Here is a 20971-nt window from a genome sequence, read left to right on the forward strand (position 1 = left end):
GATCTGTAAAGCACTGAGGGGCTCTGGAATTTATCAAAGACTTCAGGCATAAAATTAGTCTTTTAAGACTGGGCACCATAAAGGCCATGCTTTCTTTTATTTTTGTAGAAAAACTGTACTGCTTTATTCACAGTACAATTAGGATTGTCTAGTATAAAACCAATTCAGGTAGTTTCTAAATATTTCATAAGCATTAACACGGTAAAACTGAACATTGACACAACACATTAACATACCAGAGGCAGGAATGTCAAGGTGCCGTAGTATACATTTTGACCTCTGATTAATTCTCACAGCAGTTATCCAGAAATAACAATAACTTTCCCACGTGCCTTGTGCACTTCAAAGTTACAAAAATCTGCAAATAATTTTTAAACATTTACATTGTAGCTCATTTGAGGCAGAAATTAACTAACAGTAATTCATAAACTCTGGTTAATGTTTGGGCGTCTTTTTTAGTGTTTAGCTTTTTTTTTTAAAGTTAAGAACAAAGTTCACGTGTGGCCTGTAAATAAGAGAGAGATGTAATGTTAAGCAAGAAACTAGTTCGAATGGGTGCACACAGCTACATAACTGGTTATTCTCTTTTTTTACAGTTTCCCTTAGCTAAATTTATTATCCTAATACTTAAAGATAGCAAAATGCTCATAACTATTGTTTATAGGGTTATAGAACCCCACTTATGTATTGTTTCCAGATAAATTACAGTGTATGCAGAATTATTGTAGGAATTGCCTTTCATTATTACTTCATCTTCAGACCAGGGGCAAGAATAAACAGTGTTTTTCACTGCTGTAACTTTTGATCTGTATTCTCTGTTTGAAACACCATGGACTTGTTTACCCATTTCAAAAGTATCCATATAAAATAACATTAATCATCTAATACTTTCATTTGAGGGAGATTTGGATGGAAGATATATATCACATGTTATGCGTCAGTTTATGGGAGAAATGTTATAATTGAGAAGAAATAACTGAGAGCACTGAGGGAAAAAACAAGATTTTATTAAGAGTATTTCAGAATAAAAAACATGCGTAAAAAGAAAATGGATTATTACAATCTCATCTTTCAGATTAGGGATATACTGTATGGAGATAGTCACAATAGTTTAAGAAAGGGTTTAGTAATATAATTTTTTCAATCCCCTTAAGAGCAATTCAAAATGCTAATTGAGAGCAAACAATTAAACTGTATTCAATAAAAAGAGGTCGTAGTCCTTCCTTTTTACTTTGGATATTTTCTGTAAAGTTTTTGGAGTGGAACATATTTATGGTGATTTATGACAGGGAGATCTTCCCTTATCTTCTCACTCACTCTCAAATCAGGTCACCAACTACCCTGTAATGTCCAAAAGAATTCCTGAGATGTATTTGCTCTCATTTAAGAGAGGCATGTTTGTATTCCATGAAAAATATTCAAAGAAGCCATTTCTCCTTTTATTCAAAGGAACATTAAAAACTATTTGCTTTAACCCTGACCTTATCATTAAATGCTATGACCCCAACTCTTAGCCTCTAGGCAATTAAAAAAAATAAATTGTTTGAGTACATCCAGCCAATAATTTCCACGTTAAAAAAAGTCTAAGTTGGAGCCATGTGGTCTCAATCAGGCAGTAAAAACTCTCAGTATTTTCTTAAATGCACAACTGCAGTATGCCCATAACCTCTCTTTTAAATCATCTTAACCAGATCTGAATCACTCTCACCACAAATGATTCGGTGGCCCTGGAATGTGCTGGGGTAGACAGAGTTGCTCTGCAATGAACATTGAGACATTCCCCACTTCCCTAGTGTTAAGAGAATAGTCTGCAGGAAAAAAAAAAAGTTTTCTAAGAGGTTAAAGCCAAGACAAAAAGTGACATCATAGTTCAATCATTCAAGAAAAAGAGAACAAAAATGCATCTACTGCCTAATAAATCACTGTTGTGTGCCACAAACCACAGTGAGCCAACACAGCCAAAGAACAGCTTTTCTTGCTGAAGCAGAGATACCACAAGCAGCTGGCAAATGCCTGTGTAATTGTACTCACAGAGAGCCACTAAATCCATTAAGCTAGCCAGAGTAGAAGTAGTCAATCAATTAAAAAAGCTGAATACACATGATTTCAGTAACAATCTGTGCATCCTCTTACATTGCATTACAGTATTTCTTACCACAGGCTATCACGATTTTTTGCACAGTTTAGTATGCATATGGTACTTTGTTAAAAGCTTATAGGCAGATTGCTTAGGATCAAAAAATTTTTTTGAGGTCCCTGCATTACCTGAATATATGCTGTTAGCTACTCCTCTCATCCACTTGAGCAAGTGGAAATGACAGACGCAAAAACACCTTCGCTTTCTCAGCACATCTCAGAAGGAGTTCCAAAATATTACTTATATATAAAGTTATAACAGAGGAAAGGGAATGTAGGTCCTTGGGGGCTCCTAAAAGTCAAGTTTAAGCAGCAAATGAGCAAGCTTTCCTTAAATAACTGTAAGATTCTTAAATGCCACTTCCTCTTTAAAAGTCTGTCTGGAGCCTGAAAGATTTCTTTCAGTCTTAATCACCTCAAAAAACAATTTAAACATGTGGCCAAAGTGATGTGCATTTAAAACAGGAATAGACCAGAGCCAAGACATTTGGATCCAGTTATTAACCTTCTTATACTTCATGGATGTTGGAATCCAGGGATTTTGGTACAGGCCCATCTCTGAACTCAACACTCATTGCCAAACCTCACAGTCAATAGAAAATACGCTTTAACATATCAAAGTAGGAAAAACAGCATAAAGATGTCAGATTTTTCCACCACATCAATGAGAAAAAATGTCATTATAGCACCCATGTAAATTGTGAAACTGAAAGCAGCTGCTGAGGCAACCTGACATGGTGCCATTGGCAGAGGGGGGTCCAACTCAGAAAAACACAATTCCATTTTTAGCTCCGAAAAAGAATCTTTGCTACTTCTAGTGTGTGATTCCTGTTCAGTGAATAACTTGCCATAAATAGAGCAAGTATCTGCTATAGAAAGAAATGCCTTAGTACATGGTAAGAAAAATGTGCACTAAACATCCCCAACATCCTAACTTATTGCACACTATGCTGCTGAGTACTGTTTCTCAGTCATTCCATAGCAACGTAATTTAGCGGAACATTTTTAACAACTACCACACCAAGCAGAGTATTCTTCCAAATGAAGGGTGAAAGTCAGAATGACAGAGCTTTGGTTTCGAGTTTCTGAATTAGAAAAAACAAACATACAGACCTCAAACAAACAGTTAATCGACTGTGACTGCTATACTTTGCACAATCACCCATTTGCTCATTCAGCATATTTTTCACGTGACTAGGTTCACCTTCACAAGTCCCTAATCACTAGCAGTTAGTAAGTGGGTAGGAGGAAGGGACCATTCACCTTGTCAAAAAAAAATAAAATTGAATAACTACTTGAAGTAAATGATGGAGGCAGAATTAAAGGAAGGAGAAAGGAAATTTTTTCCTTTTCAGATCTATTGTCCCAGTAAGGTTTGCTTGTGTACTTGTTTTTGTTTTTAAAGTACATAAGTACGTTCAATCAGCTGGTCTTTCCCCCTTTGTCAAATTTATTATGCAGTTGAACTTTTAGATTTCAGGAGTTTCTTATTTATTACTTTATTAAGATAACCCACCTAGCAAGACATAATAGCATGCTGATAGCAGGGCTTATCAGTAGCTTTGAAATAAATTGGTCCCTGTAGTGAACTTCCTTTGACAGCTAGATGGCATTTCTGAAAGCAAGTTATTTGGATTAACCTGCCTCCCTTCTGATTATTATAAAACTTTTCCTAAAGACAATACAGGGAGATGAAAAAAAGGGTCTTTGTAACAGCAATACATTTTGCTAATAAACTTAAAAGGCAGCAGTCTTAACACTTTCAGAAAGCAAGAACAGCTAAATAATTTTGCTTATTGAAAGAAAACCAAGTTTATTTTTGTAATTCCTGTTGTCTCTCAGAGTCATTTATCCAAGCCTACACTCTTTTACACTAGCTACATTAGCTTTCGATTGCATGCCCTAAAACAGTAGACTGTCAAAGCTTTTTCTTTTTAAAAAGAGATTCACTTTGCTCTCAACACCGGGGAGAGGAAGGGGGAGGGGGATGTGCTCTGAATGAATGCCAATCATTTAAAACAAGTCTATTTTGGGTGCCTATAAACTAACTGATCTTAGGAAGCATCTCATCCCTTTTCACTCCACCATCCTCTTGAACTTTAGTTCTACTCATATCCTTTGTGATGGAAAATCTTTACTTCCCAGGTTCAAAAATGAGTTACTCTGCTAGTTAAAGTTACTCTATACTATACATGGTTCAAAACAAAACAGGTTTGCAGAAAAAACAATAACAAAGCCATTTGGAAAGCTTTCCAAAATTGTACAGACACATAGGAATTTTGCTAAAATAGATACATTCTGATAGAGCTTTTTGGAAAGGGAGAAATGAGGAACATTTTACTGCTAGGCTCTGTTCCAAGACCACTGTAATAGCACACACTGTATGATTCACTCATGTACTTTTTTCCCCTCCTCTATTGTAGTAAGCTAAAGCACCTTATAGTTTCTTGCATTTTTATACATATTTAATGCTGGCACTTACCGTTGTGGAACAGAGGGACCCCCACCCCCCGCAAACAGGCTGATAGTTGATGGTCTCTGGGTCCTTTATTTCTTGACCAGCCCCAGCTCTTAGCTTTGCTGCTCTAAATTCGGTCTAGTTCGCAGAGGAGCACAGAAAAATTTAATAGACAGCTGAACTGCCAGATTCCAACCACCACGATCGGCAATGAAGACGTTCTCCCTAGTTCTGACTGATTCCAAAGAACAAAGCCTGTTGGCAATGAGGAAGCGGAGTTTAAGTCCTCTGGCTTCAGTCCAACTGTTGCTCTTGCTTTTGCTGCAGAGTACGTGAGAGTGTTTGCATGAGCTTGTAATGCATGTAAGAGATGGGGGCTGGGGAAAAAGAGGGTGTGTGTAAGAGGAGGAATGCTAGTCATATCCAAAAATAACATGAAGGAAGTCATGTAGTAAGCCGTCTCCCCTCATTCTCTCTCCTCTTATCGCATGTACTGAGAGTGTCTCTGCCCTAAGATTTTGATCTCAAGAGTAGGTAGGGAAAAAATTCCATTGACTTGCAGTTCATATGATTGCACTATTAAATTGTAACTGGGGAGCTCTACACTTACAAGAACACGTCACGAAACACATGATTTAGTAGTGATCTACTTCATAATACTGCAGCCAGCATGCATTTCACACTGTGTGCATTTGTTTGCAAACTGGAGAGAAAAAACAGAAACTACTAATGAAGTTTACTATATGCCATAATAAAGTGTCACATTTGCCTGTCCAGAAGTTCCTAAATTACAGTCCTAAGTATTTCCAGATACTGCTTAGTGTTGATTTTCAAAATAGCAAATGTTGCAAGTTTACAATATAATCCAGAAATGGGGATATAAAAATCTTTATATAGTTTAACTGTGCCATGATTCTTCAGAAATTTTTAAAACCAGATTCCACATACAGAACAGTATTCTCTGTCAAAATGAAAATCAACACCTATAAACACAGCACAAAGAAGAAAACCCCACATAAAAAATAAAAGAAATTAAATTCCTTCCTGGATAATCAGAAAGCTTTAATGTAAAAATTGTGAATTTTCTTTTTCTGTTAAAAGCCTTAGAATATTGATTTTAATAATTGTGAGCTTTTAAAAAATCTTTAAAATTGTCATTAATAAATAAGCAACAAATTTAAGGAAAATAATAATTCACTAATGATAGCCCAAATATTTTTTTTTTAGTACTTGTATTTAATCAAGTCTCCATCAAATCAATTTGAGGACCTCTAAAACCACTTATAAGCCCAGAAGCAGTCTCTATGATCAGCTAACGTTACGGAGAATCTTTACTTTTTCTAGTAGGGTTTCAGTCTTATGGAACTGCCTTCAAAACATTACAAGATAACATAATACAAGTTATGCTTTTATCATGCTACTCTCTGTGAAGAGTTTAATTAAGATTTAATTTAAACATAACAATATAAAGAAAGGTCAAAGCAATTTTGGATTCCATTTAATCTCATGCAGAATAGCTTAGCCCATGATTTTGAGGTATCTGATATGGTGCTGGGTATTTTAGAACAAAACTGGTCAAATTCCACTATGAATGGTTTTGAAATACGAATCTGCACAATCGAAATAAAAGTGGGAAAGAAGGAAGAAACTAGTTAGAAAATAGACTCCAGTGTGCAGGTTTCAACAATGACAGCATGAAGCAGCCTCCTGTTTACACAAGACTTTGTTCCTCGAAGAGGGAGACAGTACAGTTCAGGCCTATGATTTCCATATCCAGCATCTGTACTTCTGGATCTACCCTTTTTTTATTCTTTAGTAAAAATAATGAAGTTTTGGATAGGAGCTTAAGTTTAATAGAACAGATATAATACATTTTCCTTCATTCCTATTACATTAAAGAAATTACAGCGTTTTTCCAAAACTAGTAGCAAAATAATTTTATGATAAATTTTAAAACTACAAATACACTCTATGTGAAGGTAAATCTCAGAAGCCCATAGAAACCATCTGGAATGTAAGGAAGTTATGTTGATTTAAGTTTGCCTTCCTGCATATTCACTAGAGACTGAATTTCAATATATTATAAGGCTATAAAAGTTACAGTAAATCCAAGTTCTTTATCAGGATGTTCACTGAGTCCTACCGCAATGTACTCTTCTGTGGGTACTTGGTAGCATTACAAAGTTTGTCTTCCTTTGCTGTGTTGAAGTTTGCCAGCCAAAATTTAACCTGAAAAATTTCACATACAAGGAAAGTCCAAGAACAGATAAGATTACCTGAGAGCCTTTAGTCCACACCTTATCCTATCTTGCACATCAGCTGCATTAAATTTGCTGACTTGGCTAACTATAGTTCTAACCTGAAAAACAAACGCTTTGAATGGATAACAATAAGCCCATGTCTAGTTCCCTATGCAATTGAGTCTCCAGATGAGAGAGGTTAGTCCAAAACCCAATTTAGTCTAGACACTTGAATTTGTTTTGCTGTTATGGAAAAGCAGAGGCCTGACGGAATATGAATTCAGTAAAGTTATAAAACATAAAGACAAAAAAAGGAAGCAAACAAAAACGTTATGGGGAGCTGTCACCTCTTTTCCTGTCTGAGCATTGTTATCATAACCAGACCCAAAACTGCAATGCTGTTTTCAGGAGAATTTGAAATCCAGACAACCAAAAATTCCAACCTTATATGACAAATTAACATTGAGTGTTTCAGTAGCTGATACTCCACAATATTAATCCATCAAATGAATCATTACTAGCGTAGACACTACATTCTTGTTATTCTCTGTTGTCTACATAGATGGAACACATGCAACACAAAGAAAAAAAATACACAAAACCCCTGGAATTACTTGTTATTGTGTAATTAGTGAACTAAAAGATTGAATTTTTCAGGGGCCTCAGTTGCATAAACAATTACTACACTAATAGTGTTGTCATTTACCTCAAATATAAAGAAACTCTACAGCATTTAGGAAACTTACAACTGTATATTTGCTAATTTGCAGCTGATCTGCTCCAAGTAATATGTCTTATTTTCTGCCTGTGAACAGTTCAGTTGCAAGTTTCAAATGAACATCAATCAAAATTCAGCTTGTTTTCCAACGATTCTCATTTCTAAATAAGGAAGGAAGAAAAAGAAAATATATACATTACCATATATACATAATTATAAAGCAAATATGAAGAAAATATTATAAAGAAAATATATTTATTACAAATTCTTTCATTGAAATATCATCCTTATTACATACAGAAATGACAGTTTGTGTTCATAATGCTTTGACTGTTAAGATATAGCCATCATAAATTGATTGATGGATATAGTAATTTCTGAAGCATTAGATAATACATCAGAAATTATAATCAGCAAAAATTAACGCAGATTTAAAAGAGTCCTTAAGGGTGATCACAGTGTTCTAAACAATGTCAGAGCTACTGCTAGTAGCTTCTAAAAGTCAAGATTTTCTCATATTACTATATTGTAAGGTCCATTCAGAGAGGTTATGGCGGACCCTCCCGGACTACTTGCATCAAAAAGCCATTATATTTCATTTTTTCAGTCTTCTAAGAATAATAGCATAATACAATAATAATCATGTATTAAGAGGAAAAAACCAAATTTTACTCTCTTCTTTTGAGCCTTTACTGGACAAAAGTTCTGGTAAACTGGGCCATTTAACAATTTCAGTGTCTTGTATTTTGTACACAGCAATGTGTTTCCAATATAGCCAAAGTAAATTTGGCATTCAGCAATAAAGGTCACAGTGTTTGGATGCAGGGAATACTTGCAAGACAAGGGCTATAATCTAATAAAAGAAACAAAACTGGTGAAAAATGCAAAAAGGTAGAAGACTGAGGTCAGACAGTCTGTATTTTCCTAATTTAAATATTTTCCTTTTGGTATCTACATACCTAAATTGTTTAAATGATGACTCATGCCAAATTTATCTTTGATTATGAAACATTTAAAGGTTTTGCTTTTTTTATCCATACAGCCTTTCCATGGTTTCTGCGACTACTGACCCAAAGCATGATTGTTCCCCATCTCCTTTGCTCTCTCCTAAAGATCTGTGTTCTTTTAAAAAGTGAAAGTATTTCTGTGGCATAGGGTTAGAGAGGAACTTTTACTCTGTAAAGATAATGTGCGAAGTATTTGCATGTTCTGAAATTATTTAATATTGAAATTTCATTCTCTGAAGGGCCTAAAGAGCATTGAGACATTTTTGAAAGCGAGATTTACTGTATAGTTTCAAATCCTTTTTTTTTTGTCACAGAGGTATAGTGTAAGTCAATATTTATTTAAGAGAAATAGAACTACCCTCCTTCCCCACATTTTTTGAATAAACTTTTACAGAAAATATTATCTAAATAAGAGGAAAATAAAGTTTTCATAATGCTTTCTTTACACAAAAACTTTCTTATTTTAAAGACAAGAGAATATACAGAATTCTGTCTTTGGGTTCTCCAGTGTTTCTATTTACAAACATTGTTAATTCACTTATATATATGCAGTAGAGATGCAGAAGAACAAGGTATTAGAAACAACTGCATAAGCTGTGTATAAAAAGGGATGTATTCAGATATCTCAGAATAAGACAATTCAAGGTCAGAATTAATATCATGCCTAAACTGAAGTTTCAAAGAAATCAAAAGAATCAAAATCAAAAGTCAATAACTGGTAAAATGAATGGTATCTACAAGCTACAGCCTCCAACAAAATGCTATCAAGATTAGTATCTATATCATACTGGCAGTATACGTACAGACGAGTTTGGCTTTCCAAATGTTTTATAGTTGAATCATAACAAACTGATAGAAATACATATTTGTTACAATTATACAAATAAAAATCCTACTCATCTCTACTTAGGCCTGAAAGTCAGTCAAACCACATAAATGATATTTCAGAGCAAGAGAAGAATGTAGGAACCTTGTAGAGTATACATCTGTCATTCAAATAGCAACAAGAATTCCCCAGAGACCAAAAAGCCCAAGAACAGTCTTATTAACCATTACTTGCCAAATCAGCTACATCTGATTTCAATGGAATTTTTTTTACATTGAGGGGAAACACATGCAGGCATCCTAAGCCCAAACAAGTCAAATGGCTGAAGTATTTATTCAGAAACTTAAAGAATCAGCTACTTCTTTTGTTTATTTATTGAATCCATTGTAATCTCAGGTTAAGTATATAATAATCAGTGCTGAAATAGATTCCATTTTAATTACTGAGTGATTAAATGTAAAAGCACCTTAAAAGGGTGCATGAACTGTGATAATTGTAGGGTGGAGATGAAGGAACCAAACATTTCTAAAACTCAACTCATCTACTTATTTAATACATGCATTGTCCATATGATTCATACACTGAGGATATTCTGCCTGAGGTTATAGCTCGTGGGAATTATTCTTCTAATTGCTATTGAATATGAGAATCTTATGCTTTCTCTGATGCATCTATTTATCTGCAGTTTTAGTTCACCTTCATTCTCATATTGAGAGAAAATACAAACCTAGAGTGTAGAAATGGGTAACGGTTCTCCATTATATTCTGTCAGAAAGTAAAAATCCAAGTACATCTTTCTTGATAAGGCATATATGCTCATTCAGAATCGAAGATCTTCAGAACTAAATGAATACTTTAAAAGATATTAGAGAGAATTACATTCCTTCTCTCATAAAAAATTATAAATCCAATATAGAGTTAGAAAAAGATATCAGCTTTGGTTGCAAATAATGAGCTACACCTAAAAATTGTTTCAACTCTTGTGATGCCTGCTTGGCTGGTGCTAAAGAAAAAAAAATTCGGAGCAGTAAATTAGGGGTGAGATAAGGAAAGGGTTTAATTGTGCCAAGGCAATAGATGTTACAAGACACGCGCGCAGCTGTGCCCGAGATGTTACATTTTATAATATTATCTGTCCAATCCCATGTGTGTCCACCCTGTAGCCTTTGCTCTGGACCACCCTGGGTCCACCCTCTGAGAATTGGATCTGGGGGCTTTTTGGGACCACCTCTTCCCCATCTTCATCATCTTCAGAGCACAAACAGTACATAGTCACCTAATTCCTGACTCCGTTTTGTTATTCAGGCCTTGATATGGCTCTTCTCTAAACAGCCTAGGCCTTGCCTTGACAGGAGACTAAACATTGCCACTGAATTCAGGGGTAGATTTGATATAGGGAGCATAGAATGGGGTAAGAGGGTTAAGGAATGTGTAAACTACTTGTATTACAGGGAAAGGGAGTGAGGATTGCTGCTTTTAGAGTCTATTTCTACTACTTATAAAACTTATAAAGCCTACAAAAATTAGAAATATAAATACTAATAGGGGCTTAAGGCATCACTTGTAATATAATTTTCAGTGTGAATATTCACAAATTCTGTTTCTATTCTGTCTCTTTTTTCCCCCATGATTTTATTTCCTGCCATTATCTCATACTATTTACTACAGAAAATCTATGAAGGACATCAGAAAAAAAATACTGCTTGAACACAATACAGAACATCCATGGTCACATTACTAAAGGAACTGGAACCACAGGCATTTAGCAGTCTGTCTTTCCAAGATGACAAGGCAAAAGGTTGGGACAAGAGACCAGATTGCAATACCAACACGATTCTTGTGTTCTGTAAAAGCCGAGCAGCTGTTATTAGTTCTTAAAATAAGGCTTCCAGCATTACCAGTACATCCTTCTCTATGCCAACTGGTGTCAGCAGATGATGCTGCTGCCACCGGACCACCAAATCTATTTTATCAGAGAAACAAGAAGTCAAAATCAGAAGAAGATCATAAAATTTTTCTTTGAGTTTAAACTTAAAGAAGGTGGTTTCCTTGATTTAAAAAAAAGATCACTAAATCTTCTACAATATACTCCTTCATTTTTTCCTTACTTCTGTTGCAGTTCTAAAAATCTTTGAAGAACAAAGACTGTGAAGGAGAATTATTTATATTAGTTCTTAGCTTAGTTCATGTTTGTTTCTTTTTTTTTTTTTTAATATAAGCAATGCCAAAATTCTTGTGTTATGATCTAGTAACTATCAGGAGTTTAATAATAAAATGTAGCAATATAGCAAGAGGTCTGTGGGGTCCAAACCCTTCCACCCACCACATCTCATATTCCAAAGGTGGGGTGGTTTTTTTGTTGTTTTATTTTTAAAACCACGGTTCTTTCCAAAAGTATAGTAATCATTTTATCCCATTCTAGATGAGCCTTCAAAGAATACATTTCTGCACCCTCTATTAGTGAAAGGAGTATTAAATGAAGTAATCCAGAAACTGCTGCATTTCCATTTAAATAGAAGTATATTTAACATTGACACAAAAAGCATGTTGTAAAAAATAGAACTAAATAAAGTGTAGCTAAAGCAGGGAAGGAAACCCCCTATTTTTTCGCCTGTCCTAAAGGTTCAGTTCTTGAACTGTGATAAACTGTTTTAACTGACAGCAAGGCAACCCTGAAATTCACATAACAGCTATTAAAAAGTAAGTTGCATTATTTACAGCAAACCCATGCAAAACTATAACCATTCTGCCCTTCTCACTATACAATAAATTCTTCTATTCTCAGCAAACAGCACATTGAGAACAAACAACCACAAAGCTTTTAAATGGGAAGAACAACCTCCTTTTAATGAAACAGTGATTAGTTTAGGCCAAGTGAAAAATGCTTCATTTTTTTCAAGATGTGTTTACTAAGCAGCAGAAGTGTGCAAAAGAGTTGATGGTTAGCCAGCATTTATAAATTCTCAGAACGAAAGCAGATAAATGGAAGAAATAAACCCTTCTATTGGGTTCTGATGTCAAATTAATCAGTACACAAGAAGTTCTTTCAGTCATAATACCAAGACTTTGCTTTCAAAAGCCCCTTATGATTCTTTGGTTTACTATTAACAGGACATGTAAATTGTTTGTAAAAATGCTTTATGTTAAACAAGAGTAGAATCTAAATAAGTCAAAAAACATGCCCAACTGCTAAGGGAAAAACAATATGTATGTCTATTTACGTAAAAAGAGAATTTCTACCACTATTGGTGTTTCCTTTTAAAAGCAAGTTACAAAGGTGGTCAAAATTTTTCCTTCTCAAACTTTTGTAACATTAAATTTTGAGAGATACTATATATTAAAATGTTAAAATATTTTCCATATCAAAGAAACAAGACCCAGAAATGACATTTAGATTTAGTGAATAAGGACTAGAAATAACTTAGGAATTAACATTTGTCATAAAGCCAGTATTGTTATCAGCAAAAAAAGAAATTAAAGCAAATTTAAATAATTGCCAGAAGTATACCTTATTCTTGAAAATTTTTAAAAATAAAATCTCATTCTTTGCATATTCACTTTAGAATCAATACATACATTTTTTTAAAACAAACTATGCAATTTCTTGAAGGATGATTTCCAGAAAAGATATTTTGGCACTAACACTGAGGATTGAGTCAGGTGGGGGAAAACCTCCCAATAGATCACCTAGCAGAGACTGCTGACTGGACTATAAGGAGATCCCAGTTTATGCATTGCCTGGAACTGGCCTCACTTGAACATCAATCAATTCTTTTTATATAGAATCAAGCTTGCTTTGGCTGTTTGGATATCTATGGAGTGAAGGCTGAGTTTTACCAGGCTGCCTGCTTCACCTACTTCTGGTACAAATCCCCTTTCAAGATTTGAAAAAAATCTTAAAAATGCTATTCAGATGGATTAACCATGCAGCAGTAATTCTTCAAAAGTAACTTGAGGTAAACCACATATTTCTATTCTTGAGTTCAGAGGAAAATAAGTTCAGGAAATGAAATCACAGATAAATTAAAAAATAAAAATAAAAATAAAAATAAAAATAAAAATAAAAATAAAAATAAAAATAAAAATAAAAATAAAAAACCAAACCAAAACAAACCAAAACAGAAAAATCATACTTGACATACAGCGCTACATGGATTTGATAGTAGCCAATAGTAACCAAAGCTGTACCCAAGATTTTTTTTTTGTGGTCTTTAATGGTATTTTTAAATTAAGTTTCTTTCTATAGTCCCTCAGATGTTTTATGTTACCAATCAATACCCAGCGGGTTCTGTTTATTAAAACCTTATTTTTGAATTTTTTAAAATATTAATCTGTTTTAGAAAATCAGACTATTTATTAAATCATTCTGGTTAGAGATTTCTTTTTTTCAGACCCCTCAAAGGTGAAGTTTATGCCCCTTTGCAATAGGCAACATTTCCAGTTAGTTTGGGCCAATTCAAGAAGTGATTTCCTACCTCTATCCAATCAACCTAATCCATACAACTTTTTAATTTTACAAGCAATAAAACTCCGGCTATTCTTCAGGGATGATTTCTTACACAATTCATATTTTCACCATCATAATACGTTACAATGCTGTGTCACACAAATCACTTTCTCCTCCTCACAAGAGCATCAGTGTCAACCCTCAAACCTTGCAACACCTTCTATGTCCCTTTGTTACCAAAAATTCTGTGCTGTGTTGACATTGATACTTGTACGCCAGTACATACAAGGTAATTCAACAGGCAGCTGGGCAAACAAAACAATAATTTTCCATAATGATTTGCACCAACAAGGAAGCCCTTCTGGTTTCTTATTTTAGAAAAAACCTTTGTTAAACGTTTCTTTCAACAATGTGTTCTTTTAACAAGAACAACAAACAAAATTAGTAAAAAAAGGAACACTGCCGCAAACAAAATCAAAGAGGAGCAGTCTTTGTTACAGTTTTTATATTTTTGAGAGATAAGCTTTCCTAACTTTATTCCATGTAAAGTATTGCTATGAAAAAGCTGAATTTACAAAGTTTTGCAGAGAAGGAAGTTTCAGGATACCTGGAAAAGATTAGGTGAAATTGTAATGTACACGTGTTTGGGCAATTAAGGTACACAGTCCATCAGAAGTGCTTTTTGAACAGAAGCATTTAAATGTGGACATTATCCAGAGAAGGTGACTTCTTATAGATAAGTCATAGCTATAGAAATGGCTAAGCAAGAGATCATTAGACAGGAAAAGCTGAGATGCTTTTCCTGTAGCGCACTATGCCTGAAGCACATATTTTACCTCCACTCTTCCCCCTGAGCCCTCTTCGTAAAAGAGGGTATAGCCCTTCAAAACAGAGCCCGGAGGCCTTCTTGCCTGTCTAAATCAACTCTCAGCAAAGTTCTTTCTCACTTGAGTAAGCTTAAATGAATCATAGATAATGCTGTCGACCTAACCATTGCTCCGCAGCCCTGGTAGACAGACAGAGCAAGTTACAGCACTACTGGCAGCCAGAGCAAGAAGCCTACCATACAGGAGGCCACAGTCTGCTTTTCAAGTGTCTGTCCTACAGACTTAACATCACTTCAGCTTGCATTTGGAGATGAAATGCTATCAATATGTTGTTGTCCTTCAGACCAATATTATTTAACAAGGTAGTTGCACTCTGTTCATATACAAAAATATTTCAGTATGGTATGAGCACCAGCAACAAGTATACAGAAATAAAAGCAAAAAGACTGTGTATTTCGTGGTAGAACCTGATCATTTTCTACATCATTTTGCTATGCAAGCTCTGAGCTAATTGCATGACAAATAGGATTTATGGTGAAAAATGGATACTCCATGCACACACAATCACAAATTTCTTAACCAGATATCCTGCTGCTCTCCAGAGCAGTATTTGTGATCTTTGCATACCTTCAACAACAGCCTCACAAACTGGAGGGCAAACTGCCCAAGCAGATCTGGAAACACATTCTTAGAGTTTCACTCTTGCAGCATGGCCAGCTGCTCTATAGCAGCTGATGAACAAATGCAGAAAGCATCCACAAAGCATTCAAACTCTCCTTGCTCTCTCACAGCTTCACTGTGCACAAAAGGGTTAAGCTAAGCTGAGAGAACTAATGAGTAATGCAGCTGGCAAGAAGTTCTCTTTCCCCTCTCACTGAAAAGCTGGCTTTTGTTTTTGCCTTCAGTGAATGAACTCATGCAATACCTGTTGGCAAATCAAGGCTTGTTGTATTGTTAAGATATAGATAATGCTGCCAAGTTCTTGATGTCTTCACAGATCTTTGCTACACAAATTGGTATGCCAGGGACTCAGCAGAGGATCAAGCCCACTCAATGCCAGAAGTAACATCCCATTGCCACATGCCAGTCAGAGCTCCCAGGACATGGGCAAAGCATCTCTGTTTGCCAAAGTTTATTCACAGCCTTCCCTTTGGATACCACTGAGAGCAACAGTTTCTGATGTAAAGTGGAAGACATTTTATTTTATGTATGTTGTAAATTCATGCAAAATATATCAGTCTTTTTCCTTCTCTTTGCCCTTTACTACTCCTGTCATAGATATTAATGTTGATATCTCACTACTTGTTGCAGTGATCCATGAATGTGGGGAATAGAAATAAATTCACATTTACTTGCTTATATATTTACGCAATTACAAACACTGGGGCCCTTGACTTGGTAGAGGCAGAAAGATACTGCTATGCTCTAGCCTTACAAAGAAATCAAAGCTTGTTAGGTAATACTACTCCATTTTCTATAGGCAGTTTACCCACTTTGAAAGTAACCAAAAAACCATGTAAGTTGAGTTAAGTCTGTCTTTGCCACCAGCTTTACATCAAAAGCTTTTCAGTTCCAAAAGGCAGCTGTCTGTAGAAGATCTTGCATAGTAACTTTCAACAGAAGTGTCTTTGGAAGGAAACCTGGGCATTTCTAAATCTAAGTTAAGCATGTATCTTGCTGAACTGCACTTACCCTTCTAGTCTGGGAAGAGGGGGTGAGCCCGGCCAGACCTAGATGGTTCATAAACAACCACTTTGTATTCCCTCTTATTTTACCGTTCTTTAGAAGAGTAACAAGCTGCTGAATGAGAAGGAGACTCAACTCAATGGTGCTCCTAATACAAGTTACTGGGGATGTGAAATAATATTCTAATTTAAGGGGCAAGCAGGTCAATACCCACAAGCATGAACAATATTTTAGTTAAAATTGCTAGTATGTATATAAAAACATTTATATTAAAGTGTATGCATTTCAACATATGACATTGAATAAAAATTATGAGAGTTGCTACTTGTACAACTGAAGTACTGAACAAGACTATAAAGACTTTAAACTACTTAGAGCTCATAATATGATTTGTGTAAGGCACCTCAAATTGCACAGTCTCAATTTCACAAGTATTACATTATCTGTGTACTAAGATATTGCAGACCTTCCATGTAAATATGCATTCAAAACCAAGGATACTTTTCTGTGTTCCTTTCCATATTCATCAAATCAGAGAAGAATAGAAAAACAAGAACAGATGCCAACCAATGGGTAAGATAAATAGTTCACATCCATTATTAAACTCATATCACAAAGTCAGAGGTTCAAGACCTTGCTTCTCTATACTGCTTTTTGCTGCCTGAAAAAAATAATTAGTTAGAACACAGAAATTTATGTTCTGAGGTGTTAACTAGAGAAAAAAATAGGTTTAATTTGGATTTAGTTTACTTTTTTAACAGCTATTTGTATTCTAGACAGACTTTGATTACATACAAAGGAGGCTGCATGATTGACACAGACTGGGTACACATAAAGCTATCTCCTTCAGAAGTTACTTTTCTTTAGATTTTGCACCCTTTTTGTAATATGGATTCTCATGCAAATGTTCTGGATATCTCAGCTCAATGTCACTGCAAAGCATATCATAGCATAGTTGGCTTCATTCCCTAGTCAAAGAAGTGCAAAAATAAGCTGCCTAAATGTCAGATCTTTTTAAGCACCTAAGTACAGGCAACATTAGCTCAAAGCTAGGCAGGTAAATATTGAACTCTTCTTCCAGGTGACTAATTCTGAATAACTTCATTAAATTCCTGAAAGCATCAGTACACAACTGAAAGCAAGCAGTTTGAATTTCCATTTATTGCCACGAGTAAAGTCACTAAAATGTCCTTTCAAGGTACAGCAACCCTCAGAGGAGGAAGCAAAACATAGAATACTACATTTTGCTTTAATGTTTGCCATTCTGTATCAAAAACCAAGAGGGGAAGGAAAGACTATAGGCATCCAGAAGTCATCAGAATTTTGGAAGGACTGTCTATTAGCAGGGAAATATCCAGATGATATACACTAGAGTGCAGTAGAGAGGTGTCTGAGGTAGTGCCTTGCCCTGCTGCTTGACAACGACAGTGTGGTATGAAGATGTTACACCTTAAGTACTTCAAACTGGCAAAATGTTATCAGCAAGCCTCTGAAAGTCAAGTGAAATTTAAAAAAGGGATTAGGTATAAACAACAGTATGTCTACAGATATATTAAGCAGAACACAAAATCCAGGCTGTAAGGAGATTAGAAAATTACAAAGGGTTGAGAATCTTTCTGCTGAAGACATTCTTTTATAAGTATCCTACAAGTGACTAGAAGAATAATTTGGCATTTTCAATTTTTTTTAAGTAAAAATTTTCTCACCAAGTTTAGTTATGAATGCAAACTAACACACACAGGAGGATGAAATTAAAAATTGAACTACACAGTACGCCTGCTTGCAGCTTTTCTTCCTAAGAGATGCCACCTAATATGTGTACTTTACATAACATTACCTAATGGCAAAGATAATTCTAGAGATTGGATTGTCAGTTTTCAGTCATCACCAGAGAGAAGGCAGGCTGATACCACATCAGCTAGAAGGATAATATCATTAAATGTGACATCACATAATTACTTTTTTTCCCAATACAAGGTGATGGAATCTATGTGTATTAATTAGTATATTGTAAAAGTTTCAGTTTAACAAGCAGACTAAACACCAACAGTTTCCTTGAGCATCCTTGAAGTACTTTTTAAAATGGGTGTTCTAATGTTTAAGGAGGAGTAGCAATCTGAGGCTTGCTGGTATTAATATATAGCGAACCAAAGATGGGACCACTGAAAAAGACTTGGATAACAAATTATTTAGCACTAAATCAGAATGCTACATGCATTATCTGCTGTTCTTACACCACAAATGTATCTCCACAGTGAGGTGATTTGTCCCTGATGTAAACTGTCTTTGTAAAATGAGACTCTTAGATACCATCTTCAAGTACAAAGAATACCTGAAAGAAAGAAAAAGACAAATCTAAACCCTGAGGAAATAGATAGAGGATGAAGGACTGGCACCTTCTCCAGCTGTAAGCTACGTCCACAAGAGAGAAGAGACCTATGCCTTCAGCTCCCACAAAGGGATCACCTGCACAGATTCATTTTGCTTGAATGATGGGTACACATGGTTCTGGCTAGGAAGATGCTGAGAAGTGGTTACAGAATCGTAATCTCAATAGTTAGGCTTAACTCCATGATATTCACAATACACAACTTCACAGTAATTAAGCAGTTATTACAGTATAATCAAATTGCATTTCATTTCTGGTGGTCACTTTGGATAGATGTTATTGTTTATCCTAAGAACAAAATCAAATGTGTATGAAGATGCAATAAGCACACTATATTTTACCTTAATTATTTAACAGCAGTTGTTAAAACAAAAGGTTGGTTTTCCTCTGTTAGCAAACTGGAGAATTCAAAGGTTATTCACAAATGTGTATTTGCTTGATAAGCTTTAAATTATTTCAAAATTTAACTGCAAATATTCAAAACATATAATTCCCTTAATCAAGGAAGGAATAGAAAGAATATTCCTAAATTTACTTGAGTAGAATCTTACCTTAAATTATAAAACTTAAAACATTCCCATGTAAAAGAAAAATTATCTTAAAACAAAAGTTTGTGAGGGATTTAGAAATACCTTTAAATACTCCTGTAATAAGTTTCAGAAGTGAAAATCAAGAAAACAATCAAATATAACACAAACCAGTATTTCAAATGCATTTTGCCTGGCCTGGAGATGTCAGCTACATTAATGTAGCTTTTTCCAAGTCTGCCCAGTTGACATTGATTTTCCTTCCTATTCTTCACCAGTATTTACGTTTATCAGTAAGATATGTTCTTCACTAATTCACAGGATATGCAAATCAGTTTATTACTGCAGAGACTTACTGTAGCCTGTGAGATACTTCAATGAAATACCAGATACATCGCCGTAAGAGAAAAGTTGGGGAAAGGCAAACTCATGTATCCTGTTCTATGATCGCAAGATTCGCTTAGTTAAGATTTGTAGCGTGAGTTGTATTTATTAACATATTCAATCTCAACAGTTTGGAAAAGTGACTATTCTAAAAACTGTATAGTATTTGCCCTCCCTGGCCACAGTGATTTGGGCATGCAATGTGGAGTTGGTGGTACGGTTAGGTGTTTGGTTTTATTTCTTAACTGTAAGAACATACCTGCAGAAGGAAGTGAATCAAATTAACACTTTTTTAAGCTTTCTATTTTTCTTGAGATGAAATTTCAGTACGTTTTTCTCAACTGTGTGTACCTAAAATTAAATGCTTCCCTCATAATTTTTAGGCAGATATGTAGAAAATTGGTATAACAAATCTCAGTACAAAACCTTATGGAACATTAAATAACATTTGTGGTGTCTCCAGGTAATTTGATTTTACCTACACAATCATTTCCTTGTAGATTTCATCCACTCATGATTTTAACACAGACTCATCCACATATTTACAAGAAGCAAAACGTGTTTAGTGGTCTGGCCAGGATCACACATGCAATGTGGAAAACAAGGGATGCTGGCTATCAAGTCTTTGTGTTTTCTTGAAGTTTCTTCTTGATTAGCAAAAATTATTTTTTTTTTGTTATAGTAAGTCTTTTGTTATAAGATTTCTTCCTTTTGGGCTAACAGAAAAAGCATACACTATAACCTTGTTCCCACCCTTCAGTTGTCAGAATGCACAGTCTTTCACTAACAAAATGCTGTAGACCTACTGAAGTGCAGGCCTTTTGAGTCTGATAGAAGTAACAGTATTTCATTTGATCAGCTGGGAATTATGTTCTTTGCTATCATTTCAGGCCATTCTTTTAACATTTAATATGCTGTTTCTTTTTGTGCTTACATACACATTTCTATTCATGCTTTTTTTCATAGCAATCTTAAAATTTGATATGAGTCTCTTCAAAAGTTATTTCCATAGCTGCATAATGCCATGCTCCTACCACCTCTTACCCCTTGAGAAGGTCCCAGTCCTATATTGCATAGACCTTTGCTTAGTAGGATTGGCAAAAAACGAAAACAAAACTTGCTTTCAAAATCCTATAGGTGTGATTACTGCTGACTGATAAGTTTCCCAACCAGTCTGTGCAGTGTGTTTTGAAAACACTTCTAGCTTAACAAGGGCAGGACCAGGAATACAAGAGATATTCAGTCTGACAATTTATTGTACTATAAAAGTACTCTACTCACCAGACCAAGCTACACATATATCCATACAAAGACCATCCAGTTTAC

At 35.0% G+C, this 20971-nt stretch overlaps 1 protein-coding gene across 6 annotated transcripts in view; it reads right to left on the minus strand.

Annotated features, from left to right (window-relative positions):
- PALLD (palladin, cytoskeletal associated protein) overlaps positions 1–20971 on the minus strand; it is a 202143-nt gene that overhangs the window by 143755 nt on the left and 37417 nt on the right. The window contains exon 1 of one of the 6 annotated variants that reach the window (XM_027738077.2): positions 4619–5058. The exons of the other annotated variants lie outside the window; for them this stretch is intronic. The gene's annotated coding sequence lies outside the window, so the exon portion shown is untranslated. Of the gene's footprint in view, positions 1–4618; positions 5059–20971 lie in introns of those variants that run through there. 6 annotated transcript variants of the gene reach the window in all.

Source organism: Pipra filicauda, unplaced genomic scaffold (genome assembly GCF_003945595.2).
Source record: "Pipra filicauda isolate LSUMZ 115617 unplaced genomic scaffold, ASM394559v2 scaffold196_size3971931_pilon, whole genome shotgun sequence".
Taxonomy (NCBI): Eukaryota; Metazoa; Chordata; class Aves; order Passeriformes; family Pipridae; genus Pipra; species Pipra filicauda.